The 27,553-nt window shown below is 37.0% G+C and overlaps 1 protein-coding gene across 8 annotated transcripts in view; it reads left to right on the forward strand.

Moving 5' to 3' along the window:
- The window catches only part of nfia (nuclear factor I/A), a 199,528-nt gene that overhangs the window by 34,573 nt on the left and 137,402 nt on the right, over positions 1 to 27,553 (forward strand). The gene's annotated exons all lie outside the window — the stretch shown is intronic.

Consider the following 27,553-nt stretch of genomic DNA (forward strand, 5'->3'; position numbering starts at 1 on the left):
GCAGTTTTTAAACTAAATTAGATTGTATAATTTCGAAATTTGAAGCAAAAACAGAATGGTTTGACTTCAGTTTGTGAAACTATAAATAAACATATCTGCATGAAACAGCTGAGCTGAATGAGACGCAGATTCACTCTCTGCCAGTAGGTGGTGCTTAAAGCATTTCCTGGTTTCCGCTGTAAACAAAGCAGTGCTGCACTTATGAACTTTAATATGCGTTATACAGAGGCAAGAGGAAAAGAAAAAATCTAAACTTTTCTAAAGACAGAAGTTCCCCTCAGACATGCATTCATATAAACTCCTACACCTAAATGAATCGCGATTTGTTTAGCATCTCAACCGATTTGAATCGTCACATATTTGAATCGATTTTCAACCGGCTCGCAGTTAATCGTTACATCCCTACAAGGCAAACTGAGCACCTTAATTACATCGTTTCCTCTCGCATGCAAATTGTGGCACCAAGCGAGTTGGCAGCGCGCGTTTCCGCCATTCCCGGCATTCGAACTCGCGCTTTGATGAAGTACCGATAAAAGAGTGAAAACGCCGTGTAACCCGAAGACGGCGGAGATAAAGCCGTAAAACGTGAGCTTTAGCGCCGCGTTGGAAAACCGGGCTATCTGGCAGACGGCAGGTTGCAAAATAGGAGCGTGTGAATTACTTTGACTTGGTGGGAACACAAAGGCCCGGAGCCTTTCAGCTTTTTGTGAGGATAAGCACGACACCGTTTTCCCGGTGTTTTTCAACGCGTTTCCCCGCGGCCTGCCGAAATCCTTAGTTTTGATGTTCTGAAAGCCTATTCAGTGGGGAGCGTCCTGCTAACATCCTAATCGGCGAAGTTACCGTTTCTTTTTGATTCGATGGTGAATAAGAGACGTCAGCGAGAGAACAAGAGGAAGAAAGACGCAGGAGTCTCTCTCTCTCTCGCTCTCTCTCTTTCTTTCCTCGTCTCTGACCTGCATTCGGGCCGATCAGGTTTCGTCCTCTGTCTTATTTAAAGCAGTGGAGCATTGCTGGAGCCCCCTTGATTAAAAGCCATCTGAAGAGAGCCTGACCTCATACACAGATGGCGAAAGTGGGGCTTCTGAGAGGAGCTAAAGTCAGTAATTAAATTTATCCCACAGTCTTGCCAGGGCAAAGGGGTGCAGGCCAGCAAACACACCCACTTCATCTTGACGATAATACGACTACCTATCGATATTAGGGGGAAATGGCTGGAAGAGAGGTTTCAATTCAATCTAGGTAAACAGAAACTCAAATATACTAGAGGAACAATATAATAAGCTACGAGTTTGACTTTTCCGTTTGTATTTCAATATTTTTTTGTGAGTTTGTTTGTATCAATGTTTTTCTATTTATGTGCAGTAATGTTCAACTTTTTTCTTATATGTAAGTTTAGATTTCAAAATTTTCAGTATTGTTCATTATATTTTGTAAGTTTAAGTTTGTATTTCTCAATTCTTTTAATATTTCTTCAATATTTTCACTAATATTTTATATATTTGAATATTTTTATAATTTGCAACGTTAAGTTTGTATTTCTTAATATTGTGTCAATATTTTTGCACTATTCAGTATTTTTCTATTCTATCTAATAGATAGAAAAAAAAGAAAGTTTTTTTTCAGAAAAAAATCAATTGTTCTTATGTAAGGTTTTTTTTCATATAATATGTTAAAGTTCAAGTTTGTACTTCTACGTTTTTTCAATATTTTCCAGTATTTTTGAAATGTATTTCTTAGAACATGTATTTAAAAATCCCATTTTTCTAATCTCAGCAGTCACGCAGTTCGTAATTTTAGTCAGATGCCATACATTTCTTAACAGAAAGGAACACGAGAACTAGAAAAAGACACAAATGTGGCGTTCGCTGAGGCCTGAGGATGTGTAACCGTGGCTAATTTACGACAGGAGCACTCCACACGTGGGAGAGGTCACGGCTTAAGATGTTAGGGTCGTGACCCCATCTTCAAGGCATTTGACCTCCTAGATAAACATCCACTCCCATTAGCAGCCAGTCAAGCGGAGGGCAAGCTTTGGTTTTGGGTTGCCCCCTTGACCTCCTGTTAAAACAGGTGGTTTTGTTTGGGCCACAGAGTGGTGTGCTGTTTAAACCAGCCGAAAGGGGCTAATAGCCATGGAGACCCAGACTAGCATTACACCAGTGACTGTTTCCTTTTAAGTAGTTTTAAGTAGTTATGTTACATTTAAGACTGAATGTTATTTATTACATTTTTTAAAAATCAAGTCATAATTCTTCCCTCGCAATGTTTTATTTTTAGTATTTTAACATACAAGCTACTTTTAAAATATTTTAAAATGTATTAAATTTTTTAAATCATAACATTTTCTCCTAGATGTAAGATTTAGTTCCCTTTCAAGTTCAAGTCTAAATTATTACTATTGCGGAAAAAAAGGATATTGTGTTGTCATATAAAATTTAAAAGATGCATTAATAAGATGAAATACACAATTGTATAGAATTCTTTGAAGTTCCTGTCATTATACATGTCAACTAAATGCAATTTCACTTGTTGTGAACTGTAGTTGTGTCTCATTCCAGTGTTTTCAGACTCACTACACAATGGAAGGATACCGCTGGTGCAGATAGATAACAATCGCTCAACCGGGCCTGTGTGTACATTTCTAGCCAGGCTGATAGATATTTATACTGGACTTACCTTAATTGACCTGGAGCCGCATCGAACAAACCGTTTGCGTGTGTAATGTTTGTAAAGACGTCTGACCCACTTTTATGTGAGCTCTTAAACAGATTTACTGTACAGTGTGTCTTTCAAAACTAGTTAGCTTTGATGACGCATGCTCGAGGCACCCAGTCATAAGTTTTTGTAAATTCGTATTAAGTTCTAGGAAGCTGGCTGAAAGTTTGTGCAAAAGCCGGTCAAAGGCTACAGCAAGCCGATTCGTAGAATTTTTTTTTTTTTTTACGCCAGTAACCGAATCCGCTGATATCTTCAGGCTGACTTTTGGCACATCTTGTGTTATAGCCGTTTTTTTATTCCTCTTCCTTTCCACAGGCTGAGGAATAACAATAATTTGGATCTATTTAAGGCGATTGTGGCATAAACCACAGCCTTTGTTGTGGTTACTGCAGTACACATTGTGGGCTGGGACCTCCCCACCCCCTCGCACCCATCCTCCCCTGCTTTCTGCTTGCTAAATCCCACCGACCGGCCCTGTTACTGCAACAATGACCATGCCACTGTGCTCTTTCACACAGTACCATTCATTTAAAAAAATGTCGGCCATTCATAAAAATACATCGTGCAACAAGTTATCTTGTGCAAATGCCGCTTTGGCACAGACCCAGTGCTGAAGGACCAGCTCGAATCCAATGATGGGAGTCAGTTTTAATATCATTGCATTTGACCTCCTTTTGAACCATTTTTTTCCTGCTGCAATGTGATTGGATTAAACAAAGCAGATGGTTCTGGGACGGGGAAACACTATAAGATGTTTCGTTGCGCAGCCACTTGCCTTTAGTGGGTGAATTTCTCCTAAACCTGATTGCAAGGCAAATTCGTGTAATCCGTTTAATGTGCATTGTCAGCGCCGATCTTTCCCCGCAAATTTGGACCACGTTAGTTGGCGCCCAAAGTAGGGTCTCAACCGTGCATTAATGCAACGCTTTCATTGTTGTGGTTCAAAAACTATTGTGTTTCTTTCTTTTCCGACAATTCGTTTAAATTGCAGCTCATCACACTCCATTTCCTCGCTGACATAACCGCGGCCTGGGGAGCGCAGTGAAGGGTTTCGAGCGCCGAGGCAGTGGGCAGTAATCTAGAGCCGGCGTGAGCGGTACACCTGTGCTCTGGGCTTACCGCTGTCCCCCTACATAGTGAGGCAGGAAAAGGAGTGAGGGGGGTTGGCACCAGTCAATTTTTGCTAATTAGTTTTGTATTAACTCCTCAGTCGTCCCAGCGCATGGCCACTGAGAGAGAAATGGGCCCCATGATGGGAGCTCGGCTATTTTTATTTTTATGCTCCTTTGTTCACACATTTATTTAATGCTTCTTGTGTTGGAGTTGCTACAGATGACTTTGCTGTGCGGGAATGTGTTAAGTAGGCCCGTATGGAATACACACTTTTTGTGCATACTTTGGATTTAAATATCTTAAAATGTGTTTATATTGTCAAGTTAGCTCAAATACTTACTAAATGAACACAAAAATGTTGGAGGATGCATATAACTTTAAAATGACAAGAAAGATTCGAGTAGTAATAGTAAAAAAAGGTAAATGTAAAAAATATATAGGCCTATGCATCACTTTCATTGTCTACTATTTAAAGGAATACTTTACCCAAAAATAAAAATTTGCTGAAAATGTACTCACCCTCAAGTTGTTCCAAATTATTCTTTCTTCTATTGACCATAAAAGAAGATGTTTTGAAGAGTGCTGTTGCTGGTCTCCATTGACTTCCATTGATTTTTAGTATTAAAAAATACTATGGAATTCAATGGGGACCAAAAGCTATTTTGTAGGACATAGGTGTAGCGTCAGCTCTGGTGAGAAATGACGAATGCAGAAACACGGAAGAAAGAGCAAAACAAAACTCTGGTCAAGTGTAAAACAAGGATTTGTAAAGAAAAATGTGGGAGGATTTTGATATAAGCCAAGAGGAGACTGGTTTTCCTTGGCTGTAAACAAAACTTGGTTCTCGCAAGACTAGCATATTTTCACCAGAGTTTACGCTACACATAAGTCTGGAACGCCACCTTAAATATTTTTTCTTACACAAACGCATCCCTTTGCTTCAGAACGGCTTCAGAGCCGTGCGGTGTATTTTTATGATGGATGGATGCACTTTATTGGACTTCAAAATCTCAACACCCATTCACTGACATTATAAAGCTTAGAAGAACCAGGACATTTTTTTTTAAATAAAATTCTGATTTTATTCATCTGAAAGAAGAAAATCATATACATCTAGGATGGCTTGAGGGTGAGTAAATCATGGGGTAATTTTCATTTTTGGGTGAACTATCCCTTTAAGCCAGTTGTGAAGTTTTGAAGATGACGACGCAATCCTTTCACGCCATTTATCTTGCGATGTCCGAGTTTGAACGTCCAGTGTTAGGAGTACAGACAAGTGGCAGAAAGGCTTTGAACAATTTATCAGGTTTTGTTGTTTGACCAAGTTTAACCATGTCTACTGTTTCCTTTCGTTCATGTTTTTTGAGAACTCATGGCTCACTGTGAGCTTAGCCGTGTTGGGGAGCGGTACGCAGTGTCTTCTAACGGATCAGACTGTTTTAGACTTCCCGAGAGCAGACATCTCGTTCATTACAGAACAGCAACTTTGGCTAACTTCTGAGAATAGAGCCTTTGTGCGCGCATGCCATTCAACAAGAGTGCCATTGTCTTAAGCCCCAGCCGGCAGCAAACGAGGCATTGCGAGGCCTTTGCCGGGAGAAACTTTGATTGTATTAGGTCTTGATGAGGACTTCATTTGAATGGTGAGCAGACAGCTCATGTGAGTCTCGAGGAGACTAGGAAATGTGTTTTTTTCCCATTATTACTCAAGAACAACACAGTAAATTTGTCAACTAGGCTCTATGCCATACATTTGAATTAAGATCTTATGTTTAACAAGCTGCTTTTAACAAAGATAAAAGACCTTTACAGTTTGTATCGGTTACAATAGAAGCCAGAAATGTCCATTCAGATTCAAACGTCGTAAAAGTAATCCCAGCAAGCAAAAGCCTCTTAAACTGGGTTTAAACTGACAGACTGAGTCTGCTTCATCACTAAATCTCTGCTCAAACTGGATCCTCATCACGTGGAGATTGATCTGCATTATAGTGGCCGATCGGTACGCCACTGCCTATTGATCACTGTGTTTGCAGTGTTGAGCAACACACGTCTGGATCTCACAAACCAGCACACTTTATGTTCCCAAACCGTTTCCTAAACACAAATTCTACTGTTTGCCATAGCTAGCGCCCTGGTATCATGAAAAGCCCACTCCCACTGCCAAGAAAAGAATGCAGGCCCGGTGATTGAGGCACGGGGCAGCATTGTACGCCGGAATATAAAGGAGAGCGCAGACATGAAACAGGACAGCTGTGAATGTCTGTGGGGGAAAGTTGCTACAGATGGTAAAAGAAGTGGAAAATAAACTACCGTATGGCTGGTAAAATATAGAAGAAAGGCTGGGGGTGTGCTGCCGTACAGGATCCTCTCATGTCGTTGCTGTGTGCGTGTTTCTGGGATTTTATGCGTGTCCGTGTTAAAGGGAATATATTACCTCAATTGCTTGTCTGTCCCAATACCCGTTATGCCCATCTGCTGCTGAGCAATGCACAGATTTGGTCTGTGACTGACATGTGCTAGTCGTGCAAAATCCCTGTTTTCATGGAATTTCATTACATTATATTTGGATTAGGGATATTAGCAGGGTTCTAGTGGATTTGAAGATTATACTGTAGTATATATAACTTTAGGTGTCAAGTCTGGTTTTCGGTGCAATATTTGTGGTATTTTTGAATATTGTAGGATGTGATCATGCAACAATTGGACTTTCAGTTTTATAAGGGTATGTTTACAAATGGTTTTACTATTTTGTAGGACATAGGTGTAGCGTCAGCTCTGGTGAGAAATGACGAATGCAGAAACACGGAAGAAAGAGCAAAACAAAACTCTGGTCAAGTGTAAAACAAGGATTTGTAAAGAAAAATGTGGGAGGATTTTGATATAAGCCAAGAGGAGACTGGTTTTCCTTGGCTGTAAACAAAACTTGGTTCTCGCAAGACTAGCATATTTTCACCAGAGTTTACGCTACACATAAGTCTGGAACGCCACCTTAAATATTTTTTCTTACACAAACGCATCCCTTTGCTTCAGAACGGCTTCAGAGCCGTGCGGTGTATTTTTATGATGGATGGATGCACTTTATTGGACTTCAAAATCTCAACACCCATTCACTGACATTATAAAGCTTAGAAGAACCAGGACATTTTTTTTTAAATAAAATTCTGATTTTATTCATCTGAAAGAAGAAAATCATATACATCTAGGATGGCTTGAGGGTGAGTAAATCATGGGGTAATTTTCATTTTTGGGTGAACTATCCCTTTAAGCCAGTTGTGAAGTTTTGAAGATGACGACGCAATCCTTTCACGCCATTTATCTTGCGATGTCCGAGTTTGAACGTCCAGTGTTAGGAGTACAGACAAGTGGCAGAAAGGCTTTGAACAATTTATCAGGTTTTGTTGTTTGACCAAGTTTAACCATGTCTACTGTTTCCTTTCGTTCATGTTTTTTGAGAACTCATGGCTCACTGTGAGCTTAGCCGTGTTGGGGAGCGGTACGCAGTGTCTTCTAACGGATCAGACTGTTTTAGACTTCCCGAGAGCAGACATCTCGTTCATTACAGAACAGCAACTTTGGCTAACTTCTGAGAATAGAGCCTTTGTGCGCGCATGCCATTCAACAAGAGTGCCATTGTCTTAAGCCCCAGCCGGCAGCAAACGAGGCATTGCGAGGCCTTTGCCGGGAGAAACTTTGATTGTATTAGGTCTTGATGAGGACTTCATTTGAATGGTGAGCAGACAGCTCATGTGAGTCTCGAGGAGACTAGGAAATGTGTTTTTTTCCCATTATTACTCAAGAACAACACAGTAAATTTGTCAACTAGGCTCTATGCCATACATTTGAATTAAGATCTTATGTTTAACAAGCTGCTTTTAACAAAGATAAAAGACCTTTACAGTTTGTATCGGTTACAATAGAAGCCAGAAATGTCCATTCAGATTCAAACGTCGTAAAAGTAATCCCAGCAAGCAAAAGCCTCTTAAACTGGGTTTAAACTGACAGACTGAGTCTGCTTCATCACTAAATCTCTGCTCAAACTGGATCCTCATCACGTGGAGATTGATCTGCATTATAGTGGCCGATCGGTACGCCACTGCCTATTGATCACTGTGTTTGCAGTGTTGAGCAACACACGTCTGGATCTCACAAACCAGCACACTTTATGTTCCCAAACCGTTTCCTAAACACAAATTCTACTGTTTGCCATAGCTAGCGCCCTGGTATCATGAAAAGCCCACTCCCACTGCCAAGAAAAGAATGCAGGCCCGGTGATTGAGGCACGGGGCAGCATTGTACGCCGGAATATAAAGGAGAGCGCAGACATGAAACAGGACAGCTGTGAATGTCTGTGGGGGAAAGTTGCTACAGATGGTAAAAGAAGTGGAAAATAAACTACCGTATGGCTGGTAAAATATAGAAGAAAGGCTGGGGGTGTGCTGCCGTACAGGATCCTCTCATGTCGTTGCTGTGCTTCAACCTCGTGTGTACATAAAAGTGCTCAACAAACCCAGCGCTGGGATTGCATTATCTGTGGTAAATTCTATCACGGTCTGCCACGCTTGTTAAATACACATTTCAGCTGATAAAAGTCAATATTCTAAGAAATGGTACAGGTATGGAGCACTTCCTGTGGGAGATGCCAGACATGGGCCTCCCACTCATGGCTGCAGCACACATTTGCTGCAGGCCATGCTTTGCCCCAGTGTTGGGTTGGGAGGAGCCAATGTACGGTTCAAAGTCAGGCGCACAGAGATAAGACAACAGTCAGACTGAGGAACTGTGTACTGTAACCAGCCCAACTGCTCCTGTCATGACCACACAGGCAAAAATGAGCAATTATGATTTATACTGGCTCCTGTCTATCACTCCGTTCCCCTCAGAGTATCTTATCTTTTTATATCTAACATCTTTCTCTCTTTGTTACATGTACAGTTTGCAATTTGCAGAAATTTCTAAATACAAATGGCTATTTAATATGATCAACTTGTATTTGTATGAATTGCTTTGCCATCTCATCAGTCAAGACTTTTAAATATTCATTTTATAAATATGCACTGTTATGAAGTTTCTGGGCCTAGCTGCTAATTTTACTTTTGCTAATACTGCATTTTACCCTTTCAGCTGCATTATACCTGAAATCGTAATCTTTAATGCAACAGATTTTACTTGTCATGAAACATAAACGTGATATTCTAAAATGTGCTTTCATTCCTTATAGCAGACAATTGAGTTATATGATGAAACGTAAATTACATATTATAGTAACATTTGAAGAATCTGAGCAAATTATTCAGTCACATCATGAAATTTTTTATCATCAGGAATTTTGATTAAAGGCATTTCCATCATGCGCATGTCTTTTTTTCCACAGTTATCTGTGAATAATACATTGTGTGGACTGTGAAATAATAGTTTTTTTTGCACTTATTTGTGAATAATACATCAACCACCACAGTTGGAGTGTAGATCATAAAAAACATAGTTACAGAGCAACATGCTAAAATCACTTAAAATAATTGTGCAGGCAAGAATTCATTGGCTAGAATTATCAGCTGTAATTCCCCTTTTTGATATTGTTAATAATAATGATTTTTTTTCACAATTATCTGTGAATAATGCAGTAACCACCACAGTTGGTGTGTAGACTGTGAAATAATCTTCACAGAGTAGCCTATCATGCTAACATGCTAAAAACACTAAATAATGAAAGAATGTCACAAATTTTAACCTCCAACCTGCCCCTTTCATTAGGCTGCAGTCCTTCGACTCCCAGGCCGACATGGGCAAAGATATTTTTGCCCCCACCATGTGTTTGGCGATTTAAATAATGCACTTGAAATGATTTGTCTTCAGTCGAATACTAAAGATACTGTTTAATTAGCAGTGATTAGAGCAGGATCTCTAAATCATTCCCTTCCCAGACTCGCCGTATGAGTGAGTATCACTCATTAAGAAAGAGTTTTAGGGGCATCGATCCATTAGTTACGCGTCTGAATTACACTAACACAGAAGTTTTTGTTTTTGCACCAACGAGGGATCGCCGGGACTCGTTAAATTGATCACGAAGCGCATATTCACCCACATTTCCAAAACTGTTTTCACAGACAAAACAAAAGCACCACTTGATTAGCTGTGAACCATCTGGGAACGGCGAGCTGTGCGACCAAGCTAATTGGTTCGATTTGAAAAAGAATAGGACCATCCCTCTCGTCGCATGCGTGTTTGAATGAGTCCCCCTAACCGCAAGTTGCGTTCCTCACCCCTCCCTCGTCACTTTTTGTTTTACATTCCCAGTGATGAGCTCCGGTCTGGTGCGTCGGCGCTGGGAAACCTCCCGCTCCTGGGGTTTGTGTTACTTCACAGTTGGGAAACAGCTGGCACGGGAGAATGTGGCACTGTGTTGTGAAATCCAGAATATTGTTTAGAGATTCTTTTGTCAGTGCTAGTCGAAGTTCACAGCGTTATTAATGGGCCGACGGTAGCTGAAGGCACGCACCGTGTGATCTGTTGTTAAGTGGAGGGTTCAAATCGCAGTGCCACCTGTTGTCTGTGGTCTTACTCAGTGTGTTACAGTGATTTTACCACCATTTATGAGATGTTGTTAGGCAGACAAGTTTTTAATTTCATATGTGAACAATGCGCACAAATTTTTTTGTGAAAAAAAAGTAGTTTTTAGTAATAGATCGCGTGTTCAAATCTTAATAAATAGTAGTCAATCATCAGAGTGACTAATTCAGTTACATTAATTTATTTGGTGGTAAAGGTAAAACCATCGTAGTTTATGCTCATGTCTTTTTAAATCAAATAAAAAAATATAAAATTTTATTTCCCTCATTTTTGGATTTTTTAAATACAATTTTTATATATTTACTGCAGTTTTGATGCAACTTTAATATTAGTCAATCGTCTGAGCAAATTATTCAGTCACGGTTTTTATTCCAAGTAAAATAATAAAAATAAATTACTCTTATCTATCTATCTATCTATCTATCTATCTATCTATCTATCTATCTATCTATCTATCTATCTATCTATCAGTGCTCTCAAATGATTAATCGCAATTAATCGCATCAAAAATAAAAGTTTTTGTTTACATAATATATGTGTGTGTGCTGTGTATATTTATTATGTATATATAAATACATACACATACAGTATATAATTCAGAAAATTATATTATGTTTATATATTAAATAGATTTATATATAATATAAATTATATTAATATAAATATATAAATGTATATACATGTAAATATTTTCAAAATATATACATGCATGTGTGTGTATTTACGTATATATACATAATAAATATACACAGTACACACACATATATTATGTAAACAAAAACGTTTATTTTGGATGCGATTAATCGCGATTAATCGTTTGACAGCACTAATATATATAGTATTTTTGCTTCAACCTCGTGTGTACATAAAAGTGCACAACAAACCCAGCGCTGGGATTGCATTATCTGTGGTAAATTCTATCACGGTCTGCCACGCTTGTTAAATACACATTTCAGCTGATAAAAGTCAATATTCTAAGAAATGGTACAGGTATGGAGCACTTCCTGTGGGAGATGCCAGACATGGGCCTCCCACTCATGGCTGCAGCACACATTTGCTGCAGGCCATGCTTTGCCCCAGTGTTGGGTTGGGAGGAGCCAATGTACGGTTCAAAGTCAGGCGCACAGAGATAAGACAACAGTCAGACTGAGGAACTGTGTACTGTAACCAGCCCAACTGCTCCTGTCATGACCACACAGGCAAAAATGAGCAATTATGATTTATACTGGCTCCTGTCTATCACTCCGTTCCCCTCAGAGTATCTTATCTTTTTATATCTAACATCTTTCTCTCTTTGTTACATGTACAGTTTGCAATTTGCAGAAATTTCTAAATACAAATGGCTATTTAATATGATCAACTTGTATTTGTATGAATTGCTTTGCCATCTCATCAGTCAAGACTTTTAAATATTCATTTTATAAATATGCACTGTTATGAAGTTTCTGGGCCTAGCTGCTAATTTTACTTTTGCTAATACTGCATTTTACCCTTTCAGCTGCATTATACCTGAAATCGTAATCTTTAATGCAACAGATTTTACTTGTCATGAAACATAAACGTGATATTCTAAAATGTGCTTTCATTCCTTATAGCAGACAATTGAGTTATATGATGAAACGTAAATTACATATTATAGTAACATTTGAAGAATCTGAGCAAATTATTCAGTCACATCATGAAATTTTTTATCATCAGGAATTTTGATTAAAGGCATTTCCATCATGCGCATGTCTTTTTTTCCACAGTTATCTGTGAATAATACATTGTGTGGACTGTGAAATAATAGTTTTTTTTGCACTTATTTGTGAATAATACATCAACCACCACAGTTGGAGTGTAGATCATAAAAAACATAGTTACAGAGCAACATGCTAAAATCACTTAAAATAATTGTGCAGGCAAGAATTCATTGGCTAGAATTATCAGCTGTAATTCCCCTTTTTGATATTGTTAATAATAATGATTTTTTTTCACAATTATCTGTGAATAATGCAGTAACCACCACAGTTGGTGTGTAGACTGTGAAATAATCTTCACAGAGTAGCCTATCATGCTAACATGCTAAAAACACTAAACTTGTTAAATACACATTTCAGCTGATAAAAGTCAATATTCTAAGAAATGGTACAGGTATGGAGCACTTCCTGTGGGAGATGCCAGACATGGGCCTCCCACTCATGGCTGCAGCACACATTTGCTGCAGGCCATGCTTTGCCCCAGTGTTGGGTTGGGAGGAGCCAATGTACGGTTCAAAGTCAGGCGCACAGAGATAAGACAACAGTCAGACTGAGGAACTGTGTACTGTAACCAGCCCAACTGCTCCTGTCATGACCACACAGGCAAAAATGAGCAATTATGATTTATACTGGCTCCTGTCTATCACTCCGTTCCCCTCAGAGTATCTTATCTTTTTATATCTAACATCTTTCTCTCTTTGTTACATGTACAGTTTGCAATTTGCATAAATGTTTAAATACAAATGGCTATTTATTATTGGACTGTGAAATAATAGTTTTTTTTGCACTTATTTGTGAATAATACATCAACCACCACAGTTGGAGTGTAGATCATAAAAAACATAGTTACAGAGCAACATGCTAAAATCACTTAAAATAATTGTGCAGGCAAGAATTCATTGGCTAGAATTATCAGCTGTAATTCCCCTTTTTGATATTGTTAATAATAATGATTTTTTTTCACAATTATCTGTGAATAATGCAGTAACCACCACAGTTGGTGTGTAGACTGTGAAATAATCTTCACAGAGTAGCCTATCATGCTAACATGCTAAAAACACTAAATGATGCCATATGCAAGCATTAACCTACAGTGATCAGTTGTTATTTCACTTTTGATATTGTTAATAATGTTATTTTTTCACAATTATCTGTGAATGCATTAACCACCACCTTTGGTGTGTAGACTGTGAAATAATCTTCACAGAGTAGCCTATCATGCTAACATGCTAAAAACACTAAAATGATGCCATATGCAAGCATTAACCTACAGTGATCAGTTGTTATTTCACTTTTGATATTGTTAATAATGTTATTTTTTCACAATTATCTGTGAATGCAGTAACCACCACCTTTGGTGTGTAGACTGTGAAATAATCGTCACAGAGTAACATGCTAACATGCTAAAAACATTCAAAATGATGCCATAAACAACAATCCTCATCTAAAATGATCATCTTTTTATATCGTGAATACTAATGTTTTTTCCCACCACAATAATCTTTGAATGATAGATCGACTACAACAGATAAATGTAAATTTTCAGTGTGACATGCTAACATGCTAAAATCTCTCAAAATGATGGCACAAGTAATAAATACTCATCTGGAATGATCAGCTGTAATTCAACTTTTGATATCGCTAAAAATAATTATTTTTTTTGCACAATAATCTGTGAATGATACTTTGTCCAGTGTAAGCCGTGAGCCCGAGAGCATCCTGTTGTCGTATCCTCCGTAAGTCAGTGGCCCACACACACACACACACACACACACACACACACACCCTGCTCCGCCGTTTCCTCTGTCCTGGGGATTCTTCAGGCTGCCGCTCTGCAGCTTCCTGCTAATTAAATTCCAACGCTGTCCATTAGATGGATAGAGTGAGCGCGCTGCTGACTCAACACAGGTAGGGCAGCGCGGCGTAATGGGAAGAGGAGCGCAAGTGCCCAAGCAATTCATTTGGACCCCATTTTATACATCCCTGGGTCACCACATGCTTTCAAGGGTGGAGGGAGTGAAGAGACGGAGCGGAGAGGGGCACATAAGCTAATGTCTTCCAAACGCTTTAATTTAGAAACAGACGCCACGCAAGCCTGTGTCCTCTAAAACGTGCCGAGGTTACAGACACCGACAGACACAGGGACACACGCTGCTCCGCCGTTTCCTCTGTCCTGGGGATTCTTCAGGCTGCCGCTCTGCAGCTTCCTGCTAATTAAATTCCAACGCTGTCCATTAGATGGATAGAGTGAGCGCGCTGCTGACTCAACACAGGTAGGGCAGCGCGGCGTAATGGGAAGAGGAGCGCAAGTGCCCAAGCAATTCATTTGGACCCCATTTTATACATCCCTGGGTCACCACATGCTTTCAAGGGTGGAGGGAGTGAAGAGACGGAGCGGAGAGGGGCACATAAGCTAATGTCTTCCAAACGCTTTAATTTAGAAACAGACGCCACGCAAGCCTGTGTCCTCTAAAACGTGCCGAGGTCGGAAACGCCTTCGCTTGTATTTGTGTGGTCAGCAGTGTACAGCATTGTTGGTGTTTGATGTTAAATGTTGCTAAACGTTTAATCAAGCATAATACCAGCTTTTAAAAAAATGATTATTTGGGTTTTGCAGGCTGAAAACGGACCTTTTAACTTTCCTCTACGGGATTAGCTAGGAGGAGGTCATCGAAAGGGCTTAAATGAAAAAGCCTGTGACCAGAAAGCGAGCGAGCGTTGAGATGAAGTCTGTAATTTGGTTGGTCAGAGTTTGGATGGAGTCCCAGACTGACTTGGTTGGATGCGGTGCCGGATACTACGCCAGGCATGGAGGCAGGGCTGTCGATATGTCATACACTTTTACACACTTTCATGTCAACAGGAGTGTTTGCTTTGCTCAGAAGCTGAGCTGACTGTAGTAAAGGAACATGGACTGGAAACTGAATTGTCAGGGTTGTGTTCAGCTAAAGCCTGAAATATCACCCTCTTCTAATTCTAGATGCAGACAGAATTATTTGGCCTTTGATAGCCAGTAAACCGATTGTATTTTCCCTCAGTTGCAGCTGTCAGAGATAATAAAAGCAGACCTAAACATTTTTTATCTTAATTAATGACTTGATATTTAATATTAAATACTTTTTAGTTTAGTTTAGTTTTGTTTGGATAAGGGCCTGCAAGTACTAATGGCTAAAACTGATAGTATTCAATAATGAAAACAACTGTTTGTGAAATTTGATAGTCAACTGATTTTATTATTGATTAGATAAGTCTTCCACATCATTTCAACTTTAATTTTTAATTTTTATTTTCTTTAACATTAATTTAACTTTATTTAAAATAAAATGTAATAATTTTTGGTATTGTATTTTATATTCTTAATTAATTTTTATTTTAATTGACATTTTAATTTAATTTATACTTATTTCAATTTTACAAATGAACTGTTAATTATGACAGACATGCACATGCTTTTCTTTTATTGTATTCTCAATTTATTAGTATTTTTAATGAACCTAATTTAGGTCAGTTTATTCCTATTTTAATTTTACAAGTGCGTGTATAAATCATCAGCAATCTCATGCTCTATAATAAAATGTAGCACAATAATTTTCAGTCAAATTTAGTGTTTTAATAAACCGTTCCTAATTGAAATCCTATTTTAAATGGACACTAACTTTTACTAGAAAATTATTTGATTTTAGTAACATGTTGCTGTTTATACTTTGAACAGTTGTTAGTTGTAGCCTTAGTTTTGATTGATTTATGCACTTAAACCTTTTACCTTAACCACTAACGAATTCTTTACTTTTAGCATTTTATTGACGCCGAGTCTTCGTTCTGTTTCTTTTGCACTTCATCTGCATTTACGCATCCCCGTGAAAGAGTTAAACAGGAAAGCTGCATTGAACAAAACGCTGGTTGAGCGGGCAAGAAACATCGAAAAATTAGAAAAAACAACAAAACGTTCCTTTTCCTCCTCTTTTCGCATTAGCATGTGAATTGCCATTCATTCATTTATGTTCCATTATAACCTCATCAGTGGCCGTTTCTATGGGGCCGGCCCAGCGAGGGTTGCACACTAAAGCTTTGGCGAAGATTTAGTGTCAAGCGAAAAGAAGTGTCTTTTTCCATGCACACCTTTTTCTCCCTTCAGCATCGGTCAGGCCGAGGTGACATTATGCGTCAGGCTATCGCTCAGGCAAAAGCCACAATATGTCAGTGCCCTGCAGGGAGGCACAGGGCACAAGTGATGTCGGGGGGTTCGGCGGTGATTGAAGAGGGAGGGGTACAGCTGGCTCCCCCGGCCTCCCCATTCCCACACTCCCATTCCAATGGGCTGGTTTGTACTGGCATATTCTAATTCACCATTTGCCTAATTAACATCTCATTTGCATAACTTGTTGCATTCCCCCCCCCCTCCACTTTTCCAAAACAATGCAGGCCGACTGAAGAGACCTAATACTGAGCGTCTCTCGTCAAGATAAAAGCAATCTGCAATTTTAACAACCCTTTTCTGCTCCGCAATTAAAGCGGCCCATTAAAAACAGCCTGGTGTTCTTCGTTAGGAAATATATACGTCTCCTCTACATGACGTAACATAATGTGTACTAACTGAACGTCATGACATAATTTCGAATGTCACACTCGATGTGGAATGCTTTACTTTGACTGTCATACAACTAGACAGTCATTCTTTATAGTGAGTTCCTAGCTTTTTTTTTTTTTTTCATTCGTACCATTCAGTGCTCAACAGTGAAGAGATTTTTCCTAGTTGGGCCAGTAGTTCAGATTTCTAGTTGCTCTGTGAACTTTTTTTTTTTTATTGGCCCCTACAATTTTTTTGTTTCGTGTTGTTTGGTGTTTTGGTTTGTACTTTTTGTTTTTTGTTTGTTTGTTTTTGTTTTTTGTGCTTTGTTTTATGTTTTGTTTTGTGTTTGGTGCTTTGTATTATGTTTTGTACTTTGTTTTGTGTTTTCTTTGTTGTGCTTTGTTTTATGTTTTGTTTTGTGTTTGGAGCCTTGTATTATGTTTTGTTGTGTTTTGTTTTATGTTATGTTTTGTGTTTGGTGCTTTATTAGGTTTTGTTTTGTTGTTTTTTGTCTTGTTTTATGTTTTGTTTAGTTTTTTTTGTTTTACGTTGTATTTTTCTGTTTTAAACCTTTATTTATTTATTTATTTATAATTACAAATATTTAAAATTATTAAAAATTCAGTGTATATATATATATAATTTTTTATTAAAAAAATTTTTTTTGCTCGAAAATTGCGTTACAAGCCAAAACTTTACTTACTGCTTATTGGATAACTGTCAACCCATTTTTACTGATGCTATCAAGACAAGTCCTTCCTGCAGTTTTGACCAGATCTTTGCCGTTTTACTAGCTAAAATGTTGACAGGAATAATTGCATCCAAATGCTGAAGTTTGCAAGGTTTAAAACGGCAAAAAATCCTCATATTTGAGCCCTGCCTTCTATATTGAAACTTATCTTGGGTGTGAAACATGAGAAAAGATGACAAAGAACAAAACACAGCACTCTTCAATCTGTTTAGTACCAAATGCCAGTTTGGCTGCGATAAGTATGGAATGTATAAGAAGTTTGAACGTTTTCGTGATTCGAACCATATGCGAAGCCCTTCATTGCTGGCGTGCTGTCATATCCCACAATGATGCGACGGGACCACAGTGCTTCTGACTCCTTAAACTTCACGTTCAGATAATCCTCAAAAAATTGAGATGTGCATACTCAAAAAAACTCGTTTTTGGATGGCATCTCTCGATGCGTAGGCCTCCGAGCGCTTGAGGTCGTGTTCGTGCATGCATGTATGTTTCATCAATCAGAGAGCCGAGAGCATCGCTCAACATGTTTGTCTTCTTTTGCATTTAAATTTTGCACTCGCTTTTTTCCCTATCCCAACGCTGCGGTTGTCCTGGGGCGAATGCCACAGTAATATTTATACCCCAGAAACTGGGAGCAGATACATTTGTTCCTCTGGCTTCTCTTTACGAGTGTTGCACAAAGACTGGTGGTGCTTGAGGTTTTGGAAATGAAAGGGAAATGAGAGGGGAGTGTTTTGGTCAGGCCTGTATATTTTCGCAGGCCTTCTGCAAGAGGACCGCTATGCTTCTTGGTGCTACCACAAAATACATGAAGACAAGTGCTTGGTTCCTCGCCCCCGCTTTTCCAGCTCCTGACATTTCCACAGTGATTCAGCATAAGGCCGTTTGGAGAAGGAACCAAGTTTGATAGTTTGAGGATCAAATGATAGGCCTCTAGGTTTGTCTTCTCAGGCCACAGGAGAGAAAGGAAGACAATGAGTCCGCGTGGCCAGGCCTGACAACCATAATTCAGCTGGCTCCCTGTTTGTTTTCGTCCATGGAGAGATAGCTTTGATTCCACGGCGTGCTTTCAAGACACCGAAAGTTATTGCACGCTAGAAGCTGAGCTATGCAGTCCAGCTTTGTGGTGTCCGCTTCAAGGTTTGCAGGACAAGATGCTTTAGGTGCAGTAAGACCAATTAAGCAGTCTTTCATGACTAGCTTACGTAAACATATGAAAGCCTTTCTTGGGTCCAGCAGCGTTCTTTTTGTAGCGCTAATCAAACCTCAACACAAGCAGCTCAATGTTGTGATTTTTTTCACAATGGCACTTCATTCAGTTCCAAGTTCACAAGCTCAGGATTTGTTTTAAATGATTTAAATTCACATTTTGCGTTGTGATTTCGCTTTCTTTTCAAGATAAGATGCATTAGCTTGATGGCTTCCACTGTGCTAGGCCTCGATACGAGACTTTCTTTTTGGATTAATGGGATATGTGGGGTCTGTTCAAAGCGGTCAATGGAATGACTGAGTCTTTGTGTAATGTGAATTCATGTATTCAGTTATCAGAACAGCATGAGTCATTGATCTGTTTATGGCTATATGATTCGGGACAGTCGTCCTGGCGAGAGAGTATTGTACTGTAAATATGTGTCAGCTCAACTGGGAATATCTGAGGCAAATGCGTTCTTCCCCCCTCAGGGGTCCGGCCTGAGACTTGACTCTATTTATGAACAGTATTTATATCGTTTTTTACCTCTGATTTTCACCGCATTGTCTGGACTGTCCTGAGAGCATTCGCGTCTTCTTCTTCAGCCTGTGCGCAAGGCGTCTTCTTCTTCTTCTTGCTTTACGGCGGATCGCAGACTTATAAGTACATTATCGCCACTTATCTCTCAAATGAACCATTGACACTCTAGCTACAATCTCAATTATGAGTGTCAATGGTCCATTTGAGAGATAGGTGGCAGTAATGCACTTATAAGTCAAAAAGCAAGAAGTAGAAGAAGATGCGAACGCTCTCAGGACAGTTCGGACATTGCGTGAATCAGAGGTAAAAAACGATACAAATACTGTTCAGTTTCTTGCACAGACCGATCGTTTTGTGTCTTTACACATCAATGTATCGTCACGAGCCGCAGGGATTAATTTGGTTTTGTTTGTGTATGTTTTATGACTCTCAAAGCCGTGATTCCCATCCACTGATATTATAGAACTGACAGACTGCAACAGTTTCAGTTAAAAATCTTCGATTGTGTTCTACTGAAGAAACAAAGTCATCTTGGATGCCCTGGGGGTAAGCAGATAAACATCAAATATTCATTTTTGGGTGAACTATCCCTTTAAACGAACTATAAAAACGCAACATTTAATAAATTATGCCATCCAATACATACAATCTAAATATAATGTTATTTGTTTACATTTATACATGTATACAGACTGCATAATTACAATTATTATGTTTATATGTACTTATTAAAATAAACAATGTTATTTACTTTATCTATGGAAGTTATTTATATTTTTAATGTATCTATTACTCTTATTACACACTTACACAAACACATATCAAATTATTGTAATTGTATTATTATTATTATTATCATTATAGTATTAAACACTACTACTACTAATCATCATCATCATATTATTATTATTTAGGTACTTTGTGATTTCCTCCTAGTTTGAGGTGTTAGGTGGTCCACAAATAATATACTAGTCCACCATCTGAAAAAGTTTCTCAACTACAGGGTCTTCATATTAAGTGTTACCAGCTCACTAGCTGTCTCCCACTGTGCCTGGCACTGTTTGCGATTCATAGTTGCCTAAAAATAAAAGCGTTTGTATAGGAAAGCCCATAAAGTGAAACATGAGGACATGATTTGAGTCAGTGCGATGTCATTAGATTAAACTCCATAATTAAACCGAGTGCAGCAGTCGAGCTCACCGGGGATGTCACAGAGGACAGATCCGCAACAAACAACGGCGAGAGAGAGAGAAAGACACCTCTCTGGACTACATGCTGCTGTTTGAGAAGATGCCGCCGTTGTCCCACTCGATATTTGCACTGTACAGAGGTCTGTATCCTCTCAGCTCTCACCTTATTTGCTCAGGAAACACAGAATTATCTCCTTTTCCCCCTCCGTCCCCCTGCGCAAGCACATGATATTTAATCCGTCATCTTTGTTTTCAACAAACACGGCGCAAGCTGTTGCTGGCAGGCCATGAGGCTCAGGGCCCATCTGGAAAGCGGGCCATGTGCAGGGGAATTAGAGGGGAATTTAAGTAGGGGTTTGCTTGGGAAAGCCTGATAACAGTGCGTTACCGTGGCCTGTTGGCATCACAGTGGCTTCTCTCCGCCCCTCTTCCTAGTCTGCAATGTATTATTGATGCGGGGTGGGGTGTTGTTTTTGTTTGTTGACGTTGGCCACGTTGTATTGTGTCGGGCTTACCGTTTTTCAATAGCGAGGGATGGCAGGGGAATCCCCTGGTTTCTCGTTCTCAGGATATGTTGAAACTAAAATGGCTTTGGTTAAAGTAGTACGTGCAATCGATCAGCAGGCATTAGATTTCCGACCCTTTCCTCGCACAGCGTCCGTGCATGTATCTCATCTGCAATTACCGCGACAGGTCGTGACGAATGCGCTCGCACCGGTAACACTACATGTTTCTCAATCTGTATCAGGATTAAATCGATAGAACATGCTGACGATGGGCTCTTGAAGTCCGGGCTTTAGTTCGGATTCAAAGGATTAGCTTTTGATTTGTTGAAATTGATTGGAATTAGAAGCATTGCGACTCGGCGTGCAAATAAATATGGAGCTTGATTCTCACGGTTTAATCCGGGAGCGAGAGAGAAAGATTATAACGGTTTATTTGAACATCTGTTAGCAATGAGGTTTCGAGTGTAACTAGATTTTTTACCTTATTATGAGGGAAATGCTGTTAGTGCCTATTAGACGACTTATAATTTCCGTTCTGACAGCTACATAATGCAGAAGTTAATCTCAGCAATGAAATTACTGACAAAAAATATTTGGTTTCATTTTACCAAAAAACAAAAACAAAAAAAATCTATCTATATATATATACACATATATATTATTTATAGTTGATAAATGATTGATGGAATGAATGAATAAATATTTAGTTTAATTTAGCTTTTTTTTTAGCATTTTTGTAAACTAAATTTATTTTTATTTAACCTTATTTAAATAAAAATATTATTTATTATATATTTATGCTAAATATTGATTTGATATAAATAATTAATAAATAATATTTAGTTTAATTTAGCTTTTTTTACATTTGTCAACTAATTTTTTATTGTATTAAATCATTATTGTATTAAAGTTATATTTGTTGAACCAATTCTAGTGCCGTTTAGAGTATAATTAACTTCAAATTATTAAATATGACATGACAAAGTATTTAAATCTTATAATTAAATAAAAGATAATTACATAAAAATATATATTCAAATCAAAAGACAAAAACAATGACTAAAACAAAAAAAAAATCTATCTAAATATTAGACCTGAATACTAAAGAAAATTATTTTTGATGGAAAAAGTCAAGTTTAACATGCATTATTTATTTATTTATTTTTTTAAAGCGTGGCCATGGATTAATTTCTTGGCTGCTGGTCTGCCGTTTCTACGCTTTCTGTTAGGTGCAAGAAATACCCGTCATGTGTTACATTTTTCTCTGCCTTGGGGCTCAAGCTACTTTTGTTCTTGTGGCGCGCCATGCCAAGTTAACCCATCTGCATCATAGTGTTATCTCTGTGTTTCTGTCCTGAGCCTGCTGGCGTTGCCAGGTCATTAAACTATATCTCCACGCAGCTGAGCCTGTTCTGTAGCCGTAATAAGCATCGCAGCTATTTATTAGAGTGTATTTCTGCTTTATTTATCAGTAATCGGTTGTGAAGGTGCTAGCTTGAGTCTCACAGTAAAAAGAGAACCATATGTAGCTCTCATTTTTATGCCGTTATGTCTAGGGTGTTGTTTTATTGACTTGCGTTTGTTCTTCTGAGTCTCGTTCGGTTCAGTTCAGCCTATAAAAGAGGCATGTGAAGTAGTGGACGCTACGGTGAAGAGTCCTGTAGGGCTGTGAAACTTTAGAGGCATACGTGACAAATCCCCCAACCTTCCTCCCCCTTGTCTCACGGCCCTCCTTTTCCTTTCCTGCACTCTTTCACCCTAAGAGGGGATAAGTCTCTGATAAGAGCCAGACCAGTTTAGCCTGCCCCACCAGAAAAGCTTTTTCCCACCCTTCTCTTTCTCTCACGCGGTGTCTTCCTTGTTTGTACCTTTTTTCGCTCTTAAGGTGCAAAATTTTCAGGAAAAAAATCCAGTGTCTGTTGACAATAGTGTAGTGAAGTATAAAATACAGCTCACACAGATACACTTTCAAAACAAGTAGCTGTTTGTTGGGCAAAGTGGAAAAATCGTGAGTGGAATTTTTCGTAATTCCTAATTGCGTGGATTTGTATTGGACTGACTTGAGTTTGTGTGTGAAAATTTGCAGAACAACGGTAAATATGACTAAAACTTTAAATGCATTGAAACTGGGTAAAGCGAATATGCCCAACTCTTTTCGGAATGGCCCAGTTTTTTTTACATTGCGCTATTTTTACCTTAGCACACAATCTTAAAATTATCCATACATGTTTGTCAGTTAATTTGTGTATGCAGGACTCAATTTGACTTAAGGTCGTCACTTAAATATCATTGCACACTCCAAAACAACCTTTGCAAACACAGTTAATGTAGTTGAATCTAGTTGTATTAGGGTTAAACCAACCCTTATTACATACCAGGGGAGTGTTTATGTAAGACATTGTCGCGTTCAAAAACAAGCCCTCTTGTTTTACGTTGCACAATTTTTTTTACTTGACGCACCAGTGTAACATTCATACATGGTATCTACACATCCACAGTTAATTTGTGTACGCGGGAAATGTCTTTGCTTAAATATCATCGCACACTCCAAAATAACCTTCACAAACACAGTTAACGTTTACGAAGAACATCTAGTTTGAATCAAGGCTTGTATTTGGGCTCAACCAAACCTTTTTGGATGCATTTATTAAGAGGACACGTTGCGTTGAAAAACAAGCTCTCATTTTTACGTTGCTCTATTTTTTTTCTTAATGCATGATCGTAAAAACATTTGTACATGTTATTCTACACATCCCATGTCCACAGTTAATTTGTGAATGGTGGGCTAAATTTGAGTTAAAGTCTGAAATATCATTGCGCACTTCAAAACAAACTTCGCAAACACAGTGAATGTTTACGAAGAATGTCTAGTCCAATGAAGGCTTTTATTTGGGTTCAGCTAACTTTGATCCGACACAATGTTGCATTCAAAAACAAGGTCTCAGGGTCTCTCGTTTGTACGTTGCGCTATTTTTAACGTGACACACCATTTTAAAAACATTAATGCGTGTTCTTCTACAAATCCCACATCCGCAGTTAGTTTGAGAAACCTGGACTCAATTTGCAAAACAGCCTTCACGCAAACAGTGAATGTTTACGAAATATACCCAATCAAATCGAGGCTTTGGATTGCATGGATTTATGCAAGACACGTTGCATTTGAAAACAAGGTCTGAGGGTCTCTTGTTTTTACATTGCGCCGTTTTTAATCTTATTTGAATGTGTATGTTAAGACTTAAGACTTGACTTTTCAGAGATAGTTAGAATGCTAATTAAAAACTAAATCTACATAAACTACCTGTAGGTAATTGACTAGTCAGTTGTTGGACCGGCGTGACCCGTCCCTATTAGGAAGTTCTCCGTTCAATGGCCAAACGTGATTCCACTGGCAGTTAGGAAATGAGAAGTCCTCTGAGCGTGTTTCCAGGCCATTTGGAGTCAAGATGATGCACTTTAGACACACTCTCAGACACCCATCGCTCACTGTAAATCCTAAGCACTTTAAGAATGCTTGCCCGTGGTGGGGAGTGAAAACATAAAAGCGGGATCAACAGAAGGGTTGCCTGGTAACAGTAGACGGCAGTCACAGTAGCTCATGGGAGCCCAGACGAGGCGCGGGGTCGACCCTGTTTCCTGACGTGACTCCCTTCTGACTTCATATGCTGGAAAACTGTTCTTGTCTCAAACCTGCAGGTTCAACCTGACCTTATTACTACTAGCACTATAACTAAATATTAAAATTACTACTAGCACTATAACTAAATATTAAAATTACTACTAGCACTATAACTAAATATTAAAATTACTACTAGCACTATAACTAAATATTAAAATTACTACTAGCACTATAACTAAATATATTATATATATCTAGCACTATAACTAAATATTAAAATTACTACTAGCACTATAACTAAATATTAAAATTACTACTAGCACTATAACTAAATATTAAAATTACTACTAGCACTATAACTAAATATATTATATATATAAAAATATTCATTTATTAATTTAAAATATTTTTTAGTGTTTATTGTATGGTGTAAATATTTTTTTTATAGTTTTAATGTGGGTCTACTTATAATTTTAGTTTAATTTCTTTAGTTATTTTAAGTACATTTTTTAGATTAATTTATATTTGTTTAATTTTTACATAACTTATATTTTTATTGTTTCCCATTTTAGTTAACAAAATATAAGCACTTTTAATCCAATATCTTAAATATTTCATTGTATAGGCACAAAAATACATTATTATTATTACATTATTATACACATTTATTTATTTATTAACACTTCTATAGTTTATTTACCTTTTGGTTTTATTTATTCAGATGTTATGTTAATTTATATTATTTGTATTTATTTGAATTATAATTCTAAAAATTATGATTATAATTAGATTTTTATTTATTTCTTGTTTACATTGGCAAGATATAGGCCCTTATATTTTATAAGTTAATGTTTCATATTTTATGTTTTTAGATATTTATATATTTTAAGGGCTTAAATATAACACATTTATTTATTTGTTTGTTTATTTGCAATTCTGTAATTTATCTACTTTTTAATTAATTTTTTTTGTTAAAGTGTCAAGTCAAGTCACCTTTATTTATATAGCGCTTTTAACAAAGTGGACATTTTTATTAATTTATATTTATTAATTTTATATATTTTTATAGTTTATATTTAGATTTTTTTTTACATGTTTCAAGTTTGAATCGGCTAAATATAAGCCATTATTGTATATAAATAAATTATAGCATTATTCATTTGTTTACTTGTTTCTAGTTTTATAGTTGTTTCAGTTTTATTTAAGTGGTTATAGTAATTTATACTTATTTCATTCTGATTTTTGAGCTTGATTTTTTTTAAGCTTGAATGTTTTATATAAGGGCTTAAATATAATAATAATTAAATTATTAAATGTAATAATTAAATAAATAATAATAATAATAATTATTATTATTATTTGTGACATCTGCTTAACCAAAATCGAAGAGAAACAAGTTTACTTGCAGTGAAGTATTTATTTTACTAGTTTAATCGAGTTGTTTACCTTTGTTTATGAGGTGACTGTGACATTGGGCTTTTATTATATTATTTCTAGTGTGAGTTTGTGTCCTACAGGAACGGGTAGGGTTCTGGAGCTGCATGTGTGAAAGCTGTGCACTGCAACAGCTGGCTGGCCAATATTAAACCCTGCCTAGCACTATAACTAAATATATTATATATATAAAAATATTCATTTATTAATTTAAAATATTTTTTAGTGTTTATTGTATGGTGTAAATATTTTTTTTATAGTTTTAATGTGGGTCTACTTATAATTTTAGTTTAATTTCTTTAGTTATTTTAAGTACATTTTTTAGATTAATTTATATTTGTTTAATTTTTACATAACTTATATTTTTATTGTTTCCCATTTTAGTTAACAAAATATAAGCACTTTTAATCCAATATCTTAAATATTTCATTGTATAGGCACAAAAATACATTATTATTATTACATTATTATACACATTTATTTATTTATTAACACTTCTATAGTTTATTTACCTTTTGGTTTTATTTATTCAGATGTTATGTTAATTTATATTATTTGTATTTATTTGAATTATAATTCTAAAAATTATGATTATAATTAGATTTTTATTTATTTCTTGTTTACATTGGCAAGATATAGGCCCTTATATTTTATAAGTTAATGTTTCATATTTTATGTTTTTAGATATTTATATATTTTAAGGGCTTAAATATAACACATTTATTTATTTGTTTGTTTATTTGCAATTCTGTAATTTATCTACTTTTTAATTAATTTTTTTTGTTAAAGTGTCAAGTCAAGTCACCTTTATTTATATAGCGCTTTTAACAAAGTGGACATTTTTATTAATTTATATTTATTAATTTTATATATTTTTATAGTTTATATTTAGATTTTTTTTTACATGTTTCAAGTTTGAATCGGCTAAATATAAGCCATTATTGTATATAAATAAATTATAGCATTATTCATTTGTTTACTTGTTTCTAGTTTTATAGTTGTTTCAGTTTTATTTAAGTGGTTATAGTAATTTATACTTATTTCATTCTGATTTTTGAGCTTGATTTTTTTTAAGCTTGAATGTTTTATATAAGGGCTTAAATATAATAATAATTAAATTATTAAATGTAATAATTAAATAAATAATAATAATAATAATTATTATTATTATTTGTGACATCTGCTTAACCAAAATCGAAGAGAAACAAGTTTACTTGCAGTGAAGTATTTATTTTACTAGTTTAATCGAGTTGTTTACCTTTGTTTATGAGGTGACTGTGACATTGGGCTTTTATTATATTATTTCTAGTGTGAGTTTGTGTCCTACAGGAACGGGTAGGGTTCTGGAGCTGCATGTGTGAAAGCTGTGCACTGCAACAGCTGGCTGGCCAATATTAAACCCTGCGGTCTTCCACAGCACTGCTCTTCTCACAGCTGTGATTAGTGGCCATCCGGTCTGTCCCGTAACCAGTGGTGGAAAGAGTACTGAAAAAATATACTCAAGTAAAAGTACCATTACCTTCCAAAAAACGTAGTGTGAGTAGAGTAAAAGTACTTGTCCAAAAAACTACTTGAGTAAGAGTAAAAGAGTAGCCTATTTAAAAGTACTCATGAGTA

This window comes from Sinocyclocheilus grahami, unplaced genomic scaffold, assembly GCF_001515645.1.
Source record: "Sinocyclocheilus grahami isolate Dianchi unplaced genomic scaffold, SAMN03320097.WGS_v1.1 scaffold157.1, whole genome shotgun sequence".
In the NCBI taxonomy this organism is placed as follows: Eukaryota; Metazoa; Chordata; class Actinopteri; order Cypriniformes; family Cyprinidae; genus Sinocyclocheilus; species Sinocyclocheilus grahami.